Raw genomic sequence first — 15,744 nt, 5'->3', positions numbered from 1 at the left:
TTTCAAGTTTTGTGTTTGTCTGGGGGTTTTTAATTTGTTCCTTTTCTAGCAATTTTAGTTGTAAACCCAATTCGTTGGCCCTCTCTTTCTCTATTTTATGCAGGTAGGCCTGTAGAGATATAAAACTTCCCCTAATTACTGCTTTGGCTGTATCCCACACATTTTGGTATGATGTCTCATTATTGTCATTTTCTTGGGTGAAGTTATTAATTATGTCTATGATTTGCTGTTTTACCCAATCATTCTTTAGTATAAGATTATTTAGTTTCCAATTATTTTTTGGTCTATTTTCCCCTGGCTTTTTATTAAATGTTATTTTGATTGCATTATGGTCTGAAAAGGATGCATTTACTATTTCTGCCTTACTGCATTTGATTTTGAGGTTTTTATGCCCTAGTATATGATCAATTTTTGTATAGGTTCCATGAACTGCTGAGAAGAAAGTATATTCCTTTCTGTCTCCATTTAGCTTTCGCCAAAGATCTATCATATCAAACTTTTCTAGTATTCTATTTACCTCTTTGACTTCTTTCTTATTTATTTTGTGGTTTGATTTATCTAATTCTGAGAGTGCAAGGTTGAGATCTCCCGCTATTATAGTTTTGCTATCTATTTCCTCTTGCAGCTCTCTTAATTTCTCTTTTAAGAATTTAGATGCTGCACCACTTGGTGCATACATGTTTAATATTGATACTGCTTCACTATTGATGCTTCCCTTTAGCAGGATATAATGCCCTTCCTTATCTCTTTTAATTAGATCAATTTTTGTTTTTGCTTGATCTGAGATGAGGATGGCTACTCCTGCTTTTTTGGTTTTGCCTGAAGCATAATAGATTCTGCTCCACCCTTTTACTTTTAGTTTGAATGTCTCATCCTGTTTCAGGTGTGTTTCCTGTAAACAACATATAGTAGGATTCTGACTTTTAATCCAGTCTGCTAACTGCTTCCTCTTTATGAGGCAGTTTGCCCCATTCACATTTATGGTTAGAAGGACTAATTCTATATTGCTTGCCATCCTATTAACCCCTGCTTATGCTTTTCCCCTTTCCTTCCCTTTTACCCTCCTATCCAGTATTAAACTGGTAAACACCACTTGCTTTTCACAGCCCTCCCTTTTTAGGATCCCTCCCCCACCTTAAAGATCCTCCCCTTATTTTACCCCTTTTCCTCGAAATTACTGTATTCCCTTCCCCTTAGCTTACTCCTTCCCTTTCACTTTTCAATGAAGTGGAAGAAGTTTCACCATAAATCGAATATGTCTATTGATACACGCTATGTTCATCTCCCTCCTTTCTTTCTCTCAGATATAATAGGTTACCTTTGCCTCTTCATGAGATGTAGTACCACCACTTTGTACTTTTTTATGATATAATCTCCTTTCCACCTCTATTTTCTAAGACAAATTGTACATATGTTCTTTACATATTTTTTTGACAGAAGTATAGTTCTCAAGATTTCTTTTTACCTTTTTTAGAAGTCTCTTGAGTTCTGTATTTGAAGATCAAACCTCTTATGTAGGTCTGGTTTTTTCATCAAAAATAGATGGAATTCATTTATTTCGTTAAATGTCCATCTTCTTCCCTGGAAAACGATGCTCATTCTTGCTGGGTAAGTTATTCTTGGCTGCATACCAAGTTCCTTAGCCTTTCGGAATATCATGTTCCAGGCCCTGCGTTCTTTTAATGTGGATGCTGCTAGATCCTGTGTTATCCTTATTGTGGATCCTCCATATCTGAATTGTTTTTTTCTAGCAGCTTCCAATATCTTTTCCTTTGTCTGATGGTTCTTGAACTTGGCCACTATATTTCTTGGCGTTTTGATTTTAGGGTCCCTTTCAGTAGGTGATCGATGGATTTTCTCAATGTCTATTTTACCCTCTGTTTCCAAAACGTCTGGGCAGTTCTCTTTGATAATTTCCTCGAAAATGGTGTCCAAGCTCTTTTTTTCCTCCCATTTTTCAGGGAGTCCGATTATTCTCAAATTGTCTCTCCTGGATCTGTTTTCCAGGTCTGTTGTCTTTCTGGTAAGGTACTTGACAGTCTTTTCAATTGTTTCATTTCTCTGGTTTTGCTTGACTCCCTCTTGGTTTCTCCTTGAGTCATTCATTTCTACTTGTTCCAGTCTAATTTTCAATGATGTATTTTCTTCACTCATTTTTTTTATATCTCTTTGTAATTGTCCAATTGAGTTTTTATCTTCTATGGAATTTTTTTCCATTTTATCCATTTTATTTTTTAGAGAGCTGATTTCTTTTTCCAGCTCACTAATCCTGTTTTCCTTGGAGTTGTTTACCTTTTCCAGCTCACTAATCTTGTTTCTCAATTATTTGATTTCTTTATCCATTCTGTCTTTGAATGCATGGGATGACTTCTCCAGGCTCTCTTGCCAAGCTTCCCTTTCCTTTTCCCATTTCTCCTCCAGCTCTCTTGTGAGAGCCTTTTTTATTTCCTCTATGAGGTTCTTTTGTATTGAGGAGCAGCTTATATCCCTCCCAGGGGATACATCTGGGGACATTCTGTTCCTAGTCTCCTCAGCATTTGAAGTCTGCTCCCTCTCCACACAAAAGCTGTCAATGGTTAGAGCCCTTTTGAATTTTTTATTCATTTTGTCAGAATCAAAGAAAACAAACTGACAAGAGAAGCAATTGGTCTGTTTTGCGGGGGATAGGGCTGGATGTTATTAATGGGCTTCCTCTACAGACTGGGGGTAGGGCAGCAGAGAGCCACTAACAGAACAGCAATGACTGTACTGAGTCTGCGCTCTGAGGCTCCGAGAACGCACCGAGTCAGTCCAGGTGGGGGTTGGGGGTGGCCGGGCTCTGAGAGACGCTGGCTTTCTGGGGTTTTAATCTTCACCTCCGGTGTTTACACCCTCTCTGCTGCTCCTGGCTTGCTGCCAAGACGGAGCATCCACACTGGGGCAAAAGCCCTTTCGCAGAAACTGCAGAGATCACACCCCTCCCCCTCCGGTCTGAGCTGTGTGAGCTGCCTGTCTTGCTCTGGCTGCCTGCCCTCAGTCTGCGCCCAGTCTGATTGACCCTCCCCCGAGCAAACACAGACCTTTTCTGGCGACCTTCAAGGATGTCTTCTCTTGGTGATAATTTGTGGATTTCTTTCTGGGTCAAGCATTAAGTCAGAGGCTTGTCATGAAGTAAGTTCTGAGAGAAAGCGAGGAGCTCAAGCAGCTGTCTGCCTCCACGCCGCCATCTTAGCCGGAAGTCATTTATAAAATTTTTTGACAGTATATATGCATGAGTAATTTTTTTATAGCATTACCCCTTGTATTCATTTTTCCAAATTATCCCCTCCCTCCCGCTACTCCCTCCCCTTGATGACAGGCAATCCCATACGTTTTACATGTGTTACAATATAAACTAGATACAATATATGTGTGTAAATACCATTTTCTTGTTGCACATTAAGTATTAGATTCTGAAGGTATAAGTAACCTGGGTAGATAGACAGTAGTGCTAACAATACATTCACTTCCCAGTGTTCCTTCTCTGGGTGTAGTTATTTCTGTCCATCATTGATCAACTGGAAGTGAGTTGGATCTTCTTTATGTTGAAGATATCCACTTCCAACAGAATACATCTTCATACAACATTGAAGTGTACAGCAATCTTCTGGTTCTATTCATTTCACTCAGCATCAGTTGATGTAAGTTTCTCCAAGCCTCTCTGTATTCCTCCTGCTGGTCAAGAAATAAACTGTTAATAAAGTTATCAATTGGCCCAACATTTCCACAAATTAACTTGGGATTTTACTACAAATGGAAGATATGTATTGCCCTTGAATCAAAGATTCCACTTCTAGCTCTGTATCCTTAATTAAATCAATTAGAAAAAGAAAACATGTATTTCAAAATATGCATAGTTTTTGTTAATGAATAACTGGGGGAAATATAGATGCTTTTCATTTTTGGTTGGTTAAACTAATGGCAGTATAAAATCTCAGGACAAAGGAATAGTAAAATTAGCATGGGAGGGACACCTACATGGTGCATTGGATATAGCACCAGCCCAGGAATCAGGAGGACTCCAGTTCAAATCCAACCTCAGACATTTAACACTTCCTACCCGGGCAAATAAGTTTGTCCCAATTACCTAGCATTAAAAAAAAAATTAGTATTGTAAACCATATATAAACTGGTGCAAAATAAAGTGAGCAAAATCAGAAAAATATTTACTCAATACTTATTTCAGTGATAGTGGAAAAATATAATTTAAAATTGCATAGTTATGAACAAGTGTCTCCAAAAATAAATAAAAAATACTAATTAATTTTTCCTTAATTTTTAAGAGATTATTGTTTTAGAATGTAGGATATGCAATGTGTTTCATCTTTTCATAGACTATTTGCAGGAATTATTACTTAAATTTTTTTTTCCATTTTATTTTTCAACAAAAAAATGATTCTCTGCAAAGGGTAAATGAGATCAATATAGTTAGAAATAAAGACAGCATGAAAACAAATTATCTCAACTATTAAAAAGAGAAATCAAAATATGACTATGAATATATATGTATAAATATAGAATACAGACATATATAAATAAGCATGTTATATAGATATTAAATGATATTATGTGTCTGGTTATATAAATATGCATGTTACATATATAAATGTACATGCATATATATGTAAATATATGCACATGCATGCATATGCATATATATATATGTATATATATATATATATATATATATATATGTATGTATTTATCTCTATTTGTGGCTGTGTATGTCATATAACAGCTTTCCTTCCAGTTTTTTCTATCACTGCATAATTATTACATTTTAGATATGAAAGTATTTGATGAAATCTTATTACCTAACGTCTTATTTTTTGAGATTAAGAAAAAAAAAACTGGGATCTTAAGGAATGTATTAAAATTTATAACCAGTAAGATGAAAAGTAGGACCATTAATGTAGCTTTCTAGACTGTCAGTTCAGTTCTATTTCCAGCATAGCACACAGTGTGTACAGGGGATATTGGCAGCTACTAAAATTATTTTCAAATGTCTAGGCAATTTCCCTTTAAGCTATATCTTGACTTAAATTTTAGACAATTACATGTTATATTAAGGTGGGAAGGAATTAAGAGAAGGAAACAAGTAGTCCCTACCGTGTTCCAGGAAATGTGTTAAATGCTTAAATGATATAATATTCTCAAATAATACTGCACTCTACCTTTATATCAACCTTGAAAGAAAAGCATTAATATCTCCATTTTACTATTGGGCAAAATGAGGTAGACAGGGATTCAAGTGACTTGGCAGGATAATAAAACAGCTAAGAATCTAGTTGGGGTTTTGAACTCAATTTTTTCTAACTGCAAAGCCAATGTTGCATGGATTGTGTCATCTATTTGCTTCTGTAAATGCTGTTATGTTGGTGATATCATGATGATGATGATTCATCAGTCATAGAGAACATGTGATAAAATTTAACTATTCCTTTAACATGGTTAAAAAGGAGAAAAGTAATTACTTATTGTACAGTGAAAAAGAATGAATTAAATCATCATGAATATTCCTTAATCATTTATTACCTCACTGGTAAAAAAAAATTAGTACAGTAGAAAATATTATTTGAAGTAAGATTTCAAGAAATATGAAATCTAAATAAAAGCTTGCTTTTAGCTACTTCATTTAATCACTTGCTACTCAATTAAAGCTCTAATAAACATTTCAATTATGACCTTGCTTTCATTCTGGTAAACTAAAGTAATAAACCAGTGAGCTCTATTCCTTAACTAATAGAATTGAATAGTTTCTGAAGTTTATGCTGAACTTTTGATGTATAATAGCCTATAAGTTTCCAGCTTAATATAATTTAGGAGTTCAGGAAAGCTTTGTCTCACTTGAGCAAAAGGAAAGCATGATAAAGGTCAGGCATAGTGCAGGTAATCTAAAGTGAGGCTCTTAACCCCAGCACAGATTAGGGACTAAAGACTGCAGATACTGGTTCACTGGGCCAATAGACCAGGTATTTAGGCTCAACATAGAAGCCAAAATATGAGCCTCTGAAATCCCAGCACAACAGAGGTTACTAGGGAAGACCACTCTAGGGCATTTTGCAAGAAGCTAGTACCTCTGGCCCCAGTGCAGAAAGCAGTAAAGAGGCACTTGTCTTCTAGGGGAAAAGGGGGAAAAAAAAAAAAAAAAAAAAAAAAAAAAAAAAAAAAAAAAAAAAAGCTTGGTACAGAGTCTTCTGGGCTCCAACATTTAAAAAAAAAATGAGCAAAACACTAAAAAGAGCCCTGATCATAGAATGCTACTATGGTAATCAGGAAGATCAGAACACAACACAAACTTAGAAGAGAACAACTAAAATGCTTTATAAGTGAAGTGTCAAAGGGAGATATGAATTTGCCTCAAGTTGAAAAGGTTCTCTTGGAAGGGGTCAATTTTTTTTCAAATCAAGTAAGAAAGGTAGAAGAAAATTTAGGAAAATAAATGAGTTATTGGGGAGAATTATGGGGGGGAAGTCAACAACTTGGAAAAAGGAGCATTAATATTGGCTATAGAATAATTCACCTTAGAAATAAATTTGCCAAAATTGAAAAAGAGGCAAAAAATCTAAAATAATTCATTAAAATTAAAAAATGTATTGGAAATACATTATCTGTATACGGATTGAATCATATTATTATTCACTTACTCCTTTCCTTCCACTTTTTTTTTATTACTCTGCTTTTCCTTAAAATGATAAAAAAGAAGATCCTGGACAACATCTCTCAATAAATCATCAAGGAAAACTTCTCTGAAATCCTAGAATCCAGAGGTAAAATAGTCATTGAAAGAATTCACCCATCACCTCCTGAAAGAAACCCCAAAATAAAACTCCAAGGAATATTAAAGCTAAATCCAAGAATTATCAGTTTAAGCACAAAATACTGCAAGCAATTACAATACAAAGGATCAGATGGTGTTAAGTATGAAGGGAGAGCTTGGATTACAACCAATTAGGGAGAATTCAAGCTATTTCTTGGCTTTTCTCTGCAATCTTTGCTCTATCACCCACCCCAGCTTGGAATTTCTAAAATAGTATGCACAATTAAGCATAATCAATTATATGTTGAAAATGTAATACTTTTTTTTTTCAAAACAACTTGGTTATATTAATTTTAAGATGCTTAACAAGACTATAGTGATTTCTGCATGCCCTTAAGTGAATATATTTATGGGCCCTTTCTCAAAAGTCCTGGACAATTCAAATTTGACCTTTGCTCAAAATAAGAATGCTAATATATTTTCCAGGGCAAATTTAAATCTGTTCTAATTGGTCATGAAGGTTCAAAAAAAAAAAAGGCTTTTCTATTGCACTCTGATTTTGTACAAAAATTAATGTATTATTTATTCTAAACTGTGTTAAATGTAAAGTTAAATTAAAATGTACATGTCTATATGTTTTCCATGTTACAAAACATTCATTGAATTAATGTTTATAGATAGAATATAGTTTATGGATTATGCAAAATCAAACTTTAAATACTACAACAAAGCCAATAGAAGCTAATGACTTTGTGAGATAGCAAAAATCAGGCAAATAAAGTAAAAAAGAATTAAAAAAGGAAGAAAATGTGAAACATCTCATTGGAAAAATAATTGATTCAGAGGAAACAATAGATCCAGACAAGCCAATTTAAAAATTAATGGCCTACCTTAAGGTCATGAGCAAAAACAGAGTCTGGATAGCATTCTACAAGTGATCATTCAGGAAAATCACCTCAATATTCTAGAAAAAGGGGGAAATACTGATTGAAAGAATCCATTTAAAATCTCAGCAAAGAGATCCCACAAGGAAACCCCCACAAAACATTGTTGCAAAACTCCAAAATTACAAAATCAAGGGTAAAAATATCACAGACAAAAAGAATTCCAATATCAGGGAGTAACAAAAAGGATTACCAAGGATCTGGCAGATTCTACAATAAAGGATCAGAGGGCCTGGGATACCATATTCTGTAAGTCACAGGACCTCAGGTTGCAAGCAAGAATTAACTACCCAGTGAAACACAGCATCCTCTTTCAGAGGATGCCAAGTAACTTCAAAGAAGTAAGAGTCTTTCAATCATTTCTATTGATAAAATCAGAATTAAACAGAAAATTTAATCTGCAAACACAGGACTTAAGAGAATCATAGAAAGGTAAACAGGGGAAAATATATATGATATAGAGGTTTCCCTAGATGGGAAAATATATCTGTAATTCTTGAGAACTGTATCTGTCTCTGGGACATCAATGAGTGATAATTTGGTTTTCTCATTACCTATTCTAATGTCTTTAATCTCCTTTTCATCTCTTATTGCCAAAGCTAGCATTTCTAATACAATATTAAATAGTAATGGTGATAGGGGCAATCTTGTTTTAACCTGATCATATTGTTGTCCAGTGTATCCCCATTACATATGATGATTACTGATAGTTTTAAATGGATGCTACTTACTATTGTAAGGAAAAGTTTATTTATTCCTTTTTCCTTTAGTGTTTTTTAATAGGAATGGGTGTTGGATTTTTGAAAATGCTTTTTTCTGCAACTATTGAGATAACCATATGTTTTCTGTTTATTTGATTATTGATATAGTCAATTATGCTAATAGTTTTCCTAATATTGAATCAGCCCTGCATTCCTTGTATAAATCCTACTTGGTTATTGTGTATTAACATAGGGATGATTTTCTATAATCTCTTTGCTAATTTATGATTTGGGAGATTGTCCTATCATTTTCTTTCTCTGTTTTCATGCTACCTGGTTTAGGTATCACTACCATATTTGTTTCATAAAATGAATTTGGTAAGGAGTCCTTTGTTCCCTATTTTTTCATATAGTTTATATAGTATTAGAGTTAATTGTTCTTAAAATATTTGGCAGAATTCACATGTAAATCCATCTGGTCATGGGGATTTATTCTTAGTAAGTTGATTAATAACTTGTTCTATTTCTTTTTCTGAAAGAGTACTATTTAAGCAATTTACTTCCTTTCCTTCTAGACAATCTATATTTTTGTAGGTATTCTCCCATTTCACTTTAAGACACTTTATGGACAAAATTATAAAAAACTTCATACAAATAAAGTCAGATCTAAGCAACTGTAAAAAATATCATTTTCCATGCATAAATTGAGTTAATAATAAAAAAATAAAAATCCTACTCAAATTAATCTACTTACCAACCAAACTACTTAAAAAAAAAATTTAAAGCTAATAAAAATAAAAAAAATTTATTTGGTAGAACAAAAGGCCAAGAATATTAAGGGAATCAATGAAAAGTAAATACAAAAGAAGGTGATCTAGCCATTTAAGTGTTTTTTTGTTTACTTTATTTAGAATTTTTTTCCACAGTATATATATGCATGAGTAATTTTTAAAATAATATTATCCCTTGTTTTCATTTTTCCAAATTATACCCCCTCCCTTCACTCCCTCCCCCGATGACAGGCAATCCCATACATTTTACATGTGTTACAATATAATCTAGATACAATATATGTGTGCAAAAACCATTTTCTTGTTGCACATTAAGTATTAGATTCCGAAGGTATAAGTAACCTGGGTAGATAGACAGTAGTGTTAACAATTTACATTCACTTCCCAGTGTTCCTTCTCTGGGTGTAGTTATTTCTGTCCATCATTGATCAACTGGAAGTGAGTTGGATCTTCTTTATGTTGAAGATATCCACTTCTATCAGAATACATCTTCATACAGCATTGAAGTGTATAACGATCTTCTGGTTCCATATTCATTTCACTCAACATCAGTTGATGTAAGTCTCTCCAAGCCTCTCTGTATTCCTCCTGCTGGTCATTTCTTACAGAGCAATAATATTCCATAACCTTCACATACCATAATTTAAACAACAATAGTCCAGTTGATGGACATTCATTCATCTTCCAGTTTCTAGCTACAACAAAAAGAGCTGGCACAAACATTTTGGCACATACAGGTCCCTTTCTGCTCTTCAGTATTTCTTTGGGATATAAGCCCAATAGCAGCACTGCTGGGTCAAAGGGTATGCACAGTTTGATAAATTTTTGGACATAGTTCCAAATTGCTCTGCAGAATGGCTGGATTCTTTCACAACTCCACCAACAATGTATCAGTGTCCCAGTTTTCCCACTTCCCCTCCAATATGTATCATTATTTGTTCCTGTCATCTTAGCCAATCTGACAGGTATGTAGTGGTATCTCAGAGTTGTATTAATTTGCATTATTCTGATCAGTAGTGATTTGAAACACTCTTTCATATGAGTGGATATAATTTCAATTTCATCATCTGAGAATTGTCTGTTCATATCCTTTGACAATTTATCAATTGGACAATGGTTTGATTTCTTATAAATTAGAGTCAATTCTGAATATATTCTGGAAATGAGACCTTTGTCAGAACCTTTAACTTTAAAAATATTTTCCCAATTTGTTACTTCCCTTCTAATCTTGTTTGCATTAGTATTGTTTGTACAGAAACTTTTTAGTTTGATGTAATCAAAATCTTCTATTTTGTGATCAATAATGATCTCTAGATTTCCTCTGGTCATAAATTCCTTCCTCCTCCACAGGTCTGAGAGGTAGACTATTTTCTGTTTCTCTAATCTATTTATTATCTCATTCTTTATGCCTAAATCATGGACCCATTTTGATCTTATCTCGGTGTTAACTGTGGATCCATATCTAATTTCTACCATACTAATTTCCAGTTTTCCCAACAGTTTTTTCCAAATAATGAATTTTTCTCCCTAATGTTGGTATCTTTGGGTTTGTCAAAGATAAGATTGCTATAGAAGTACCCTTTTTTTTTGTCCTTTGTATCTAATCTGTTCCACTGATCTACTGGTCTATTTCTTAGCCAATACCAAATGGTTTTGGTGACTGCTGCTATATATAATAGCTTTAGATCAGGTACACTTAGACCACCTTCCTCTAACTTTTTTTTTCATTAGTTCCCTTGCAATTCTCGACCTTTTATTCTTCCATATGAATTTTGTTGTTATTTTTTCTAGGTCATTAAAATAGTTTTTTGGGAGTCTGATTGGTATAGAACTAAATAAATAGATTAGTTTGGGGAGTATTGTCATCTTTATTATATTCGCTCGGCCTATCCAAGAGCACTGAATGTCTTTCCAATTATTTAAATCTGACTTTATTTTTGTGGCAAATGTTTTGTAATTTTTCTCATATAATTCCTGACTATTCTTTGGTAGATGGATTCCCAAATACTTTATACTCTCAACATTTGCTTGGAATGGAATTTCTCTTTGTATCTCTTGCAGTTGCATTTTGTAGGTGATAAATAAAAATGCTGAGGATTTATGTGGATTCATTTTGTATCCTGCCACATTGCTAAAATTCTGAATTATTTCTAATAGCTTTTTAGCGGAGTCTTTGGGGTTCTCTAAGTATACCATCATGTCATCTGCAAAGAGTGATAGTTTGATTTCCTCATTTCCTACTCTAATTCCTTGAATCTCTTACTCTGCTTTTATTGCCAATGCTAGTGTTTCTAGTACTATATTGAATAGTAATGGTGATAGTGGGCAACCTTGTTTCACTCATGATCTTACTGGGAAAGGTTGCAGTTTATTTCTATTGCATATTATGCTGACTGATGGTCGTAAATATATGCTCCTGATTATTCTAAGGAATAGTCCATTTATTCCTATACTCTCAAGACTTTTTAGTAGGAATGGATGTTGGATTTTGTCAAATGATTTTTCTGCATCTATTGAGTTGATCATATGTTTTTTATTAATTTGATTATTAATATGATCAATTATACTCATAGTTTTCCTAATATTAAATCAGCCCTGCATTCTTGGTATAAATCCTACTTGATCATAGCATATTATCCTGGGGATGATTTTCTGAAGTCTTTTTGCTAATATCTTATTTAAGATTTTAGCATCAATATTCATTAAGGAGATTGGTCTATAATTTTCTTTCTCAATTTTCGGTCAACCTGGTTTAGGTATCAGTACCATGTCTATGTCATAAAAGGATTTTGGTAGGACTCCTTCATCCCCAATTTTTTAAATAGTTTATATAGCTTTGGAGTTAGTTGTTCTTTAAATTTTTGGTAGAATTCACCTGTAAATCCATCTGGTCCAGGGGATTTTTTCCTGGGGAGTTGATTAATAGCTTGTTCTATTTCTTTTTCTGAAATGGGACTATTTAAGCAATCTATCTCCTCCTCTGTTAATCTAGGATGCCTATATTTTTGGAGCAAGTCATCCACTTCACTTAAGTTATCAAATTTATTGGCATAAAGTTGTGCAAAGTAACTCATTATTTCTCTAATTTCCTCTTCATTGGTGGAAAGAGCCCACTTTTCATTTGTAAGACTAACAATTTGATTTTCCTCTATAATTTTTCTGATCAGATTTACAAAAGGTTTATCTATTTTATTGGCTTTTTCATAACACCAACTCTTGCTTTTATTTATAATTCAATAGTTTTTTTACTTTCAATATTATTGATTTCTCCTTTTAATTTTTCTATTTCAAGTTTAATTTTTGGTTGGGCATTTTTAATTTGGTCTTTTTCTAGCTTTTTAAGTTGCAGGCCCAATTAATCAATCTTCTCTTTCTCTATTTTCTTCAAATAAGCCTCTAAAGATATAAAATTTCACTTTATTACCGCTTTAGCTGTATCCCACAGATTTTGGTATGATGTCTCATCATTGTCATTATCTTGGGTGAAATTATTAATTGTTACTATAATTTGGTGTTTCACCCAGTCATTCTTTAAGATGAGATTATTCAGTTTCCAATTACTTTTTGGTCTATTTGCCCCTAACTTCTTACTGAATATAGCTTTTATTACATTGTGATCTGAGAAGAAGGCATTTATTATTTCTGCCTTCCTACATTTAATTTTGAGATCTTTATGTCCTAATATATGGTCAATTTTTGTATAGGATCCATGAACTGCTGAGAAGAAATTATATTCCTTTCTATTGCTATTCAGTTTTCTCCAAAGGTCTATCATACCTAATTTTTCTAATGTTCTATTTACTTGTTAAATTTCTTTCTTATTTGTTTTGTGGTTTGATTTGTCTAAATCTAAGAGTGCAAGGTTGAGATCTCCCACTATTATAGTTTTACTGTCTATTTGTTCTTGCAATTCTCCTAACTTTTCCTTTAGAAAGTTAGATGCTATACCACTTGATGCATATATGTTTAGTATTGATATGGCTTCATTATTTATGCTCCCTTTCAGCAGGATATAGTTTCCTTCCTTATCTCTTTAAACTAGATTAACTTCTGCTTTTGCTTGATCTTAGATAAGGATAGCTATTCCTGCTTTTTTGGCTTTACCTAAAGCATAATAGATTCTGCTCCAACCTTTTACCTTCATTCTGTATGTATCTCCCTGCTTTAAGTGTGTTTCCTGTAAACAACATATTGTAGGGTTCTTTTTTTTAATCCAGTTGGCTATTCCTCTCCATTTGATCAAAGCGTTCATCCCATTCACATTTACAGTTAAAATTACTAATTCTGTATTTCCTGCCATCATATTATCCCAAGAATATGGTTTTTCCCTTGACTCCCCCAAACCCCTTCCCCGATGTTTAATTTATAGACCCCACTTGTGACGTGCAGCCCTCCCTTTTTTTTAGTATACCTCCCCTTTCCCTCCAAGTCCCTTCCCTTATTCTCCTTTTTCTTTTCTATTTTCCTCTCCCCCTTTTTAATGAGGTAAGAGAGAATTCTATGAAAAACAAATATGTCAATTATTTACTCTTTGAGCCTCTTCTGATGAGAATAAGATTCACACAATGTTTCTCCCCCTCTCTAAATTCCCTCAGATATGGTGTATTTTCTATGCCTCTCCCTGGTATGTAGTTTCCCTCTTTTTATCACTCTTTCCCCTTTTTCTGATACTGCCCCCTTCTCTTTACTACACCCCCCCTTTTCATATCAGTAAAATCAAATTATCCATCCATACTTTCTATATATCCACAACTCAGATACAGTTCTCAAGGGTTCTATGTACCTTTTTTCTGTTTCTCTTCAGTCTTGTGGATGTAGATCAAATTTTCTGTTTAAATCTGGTTTCTTTCTTAGAAACATATGGAATTCCTCTATTTCATTGAATGACCATCTTCTTCCATGGAAAAAGATGCTAAATTTAGCTGGGTAGCTTATTCTTGGTTGCAATCCTTGATCTTTTGCCTTTTGGAATATCAGGTTCCAGGCCCTTCTATCTTTTAATGTGGAGGCAGCCAGATCTTGTGTGACTCTTATTGTGGCACCTTGGTAATTAAATTTTTTTTTTCTAGCTGCTTGCAAGATTTTCTCCTTTGTGTGATAATTCTGCAGCTTTGCCACAATATTCCATGGTGTTCTTTTTTTAAGGTCTATTTCAGAAGGAGTTTGATGAATTCTTTTTTACATCTATTTTCACTTCTGTTTCTAATATCTCTGGACAGTACTCTTTGATGATTTCCTGTAAAATAGAATCTAGACTCTTTTTTTGGTCATAGTTTTTGGGAAGTCCAATGATCCGCAGATTATCTCTCCTAGATCTATTTTCCATGTCTATAGATTTTCCCAATAAGTATTTGACATTGTTCTCCAGCTTTTCATTTTTTTTTGAGTGATTCTTGGGTTCTCAATAAATCATTCATTTCTATTTGTTCCATCCTGACTTTTAAGGAGTTATTTTCTTCATTCACAGTTTTTAGTTCTTTTTTTAAATGCCCAATTTTGCTTTTAAATGAATTATTTTGCTCTATTGAACATTTTTCCATTTCCCTAATTCTTTTTAGAGAATTATTTTCTTTTTCCAATTCAGAAATCCTATTTTCTTGAGACATTTTTATCTTTTCCAATTCAGAAATCCTACTTTCCTGTGATTTTTTTACCTTTTCTAATTCACAAAATTTGTTTCCCTGAATCTCTTGTGAATTCTTTATTTTTTTCCAACTCCAATTTCAGAATGTTGTTATTCTCTTTCCTTTCCCAATTTTTCTTCAAACTCTCTCAATTTTTTAATAGTCTCTTCTAGGAGAGAGTTATGTGATGTGGGGCAGGTATCGTTCCCCTTTAGGCTGTTATCTGCTGACTCTCTGCTGTTAACTTCCTCAGGGTTGGATACCTGTTCTTTCTCTTTGTAGAAAGATGCAATCATTTTTCTTGGCTTTTTGCTCATATTTAAAAAAAAAACATATTTTGGGGTCTATCTGTGGGGTAGGAAATTATTTATTTATTTCTTTACCAGATTCCTCCCAGACTGGATGGATGCAGCGGCTCCTGCGCCTGAGCTAAAAGAGAGCTCTTGGAGAGAGTTCCCCTCCCCCTCCCCGGAATTGCCTCAGAGGTGATTAGCAGGGCTGCACTTTGAGGGCGCTGTGTATCCTAGCGACTTTCTTGAGGTTTGAGACAGAACAGTAAAGGTGACACAAAGCCTAGCCAATGTATCCTGGTGGGGCATGGATGTCAGCAGCTGATGTGAATAGCCCCTGCGCTCAAACTGGAAGTGTCTGCCCAGAAACCGCAGTCCCTATTTCAAAGGTTCCACTTCTCTGGGACTTCCAGGACTGAGTTCCACAGCCTCCAGCCAAGCAAGGCAGTATGTGTTACCTTGGGCCGTGTCCGCCTGCTTATCAATCTCTTAACTACCCCCAGGTGAAAGCCTGGACAGCCTAAGTTGGCCACATCCACAGTGCTGAGATCTGTTGAGTCACTTTCAGATTGGGGTGGTTCTAGTGTCTGGCTTATATTTTAAAGTGGCTTGATTT

The sequence above is a fragment of the Sminthopsis crassicaudata genome, chromosome 3 (assembly GCF_048593235.1).
Source record: "Sminthopsis crassicaudata isolate SCR6 chromosome 3, ASM4859323v1, whole genome shotgun sequence".
Taxonomy (NCBI): Eukaryota; Metazoa; Chordata; class Mammalia; order Dasyuromorphia; family Dasyuridae; genus Sminthopsis; species Sminthopsis crassicaudata.
This window is presented reverse-complemented; position numbering follows the sequence as displayed.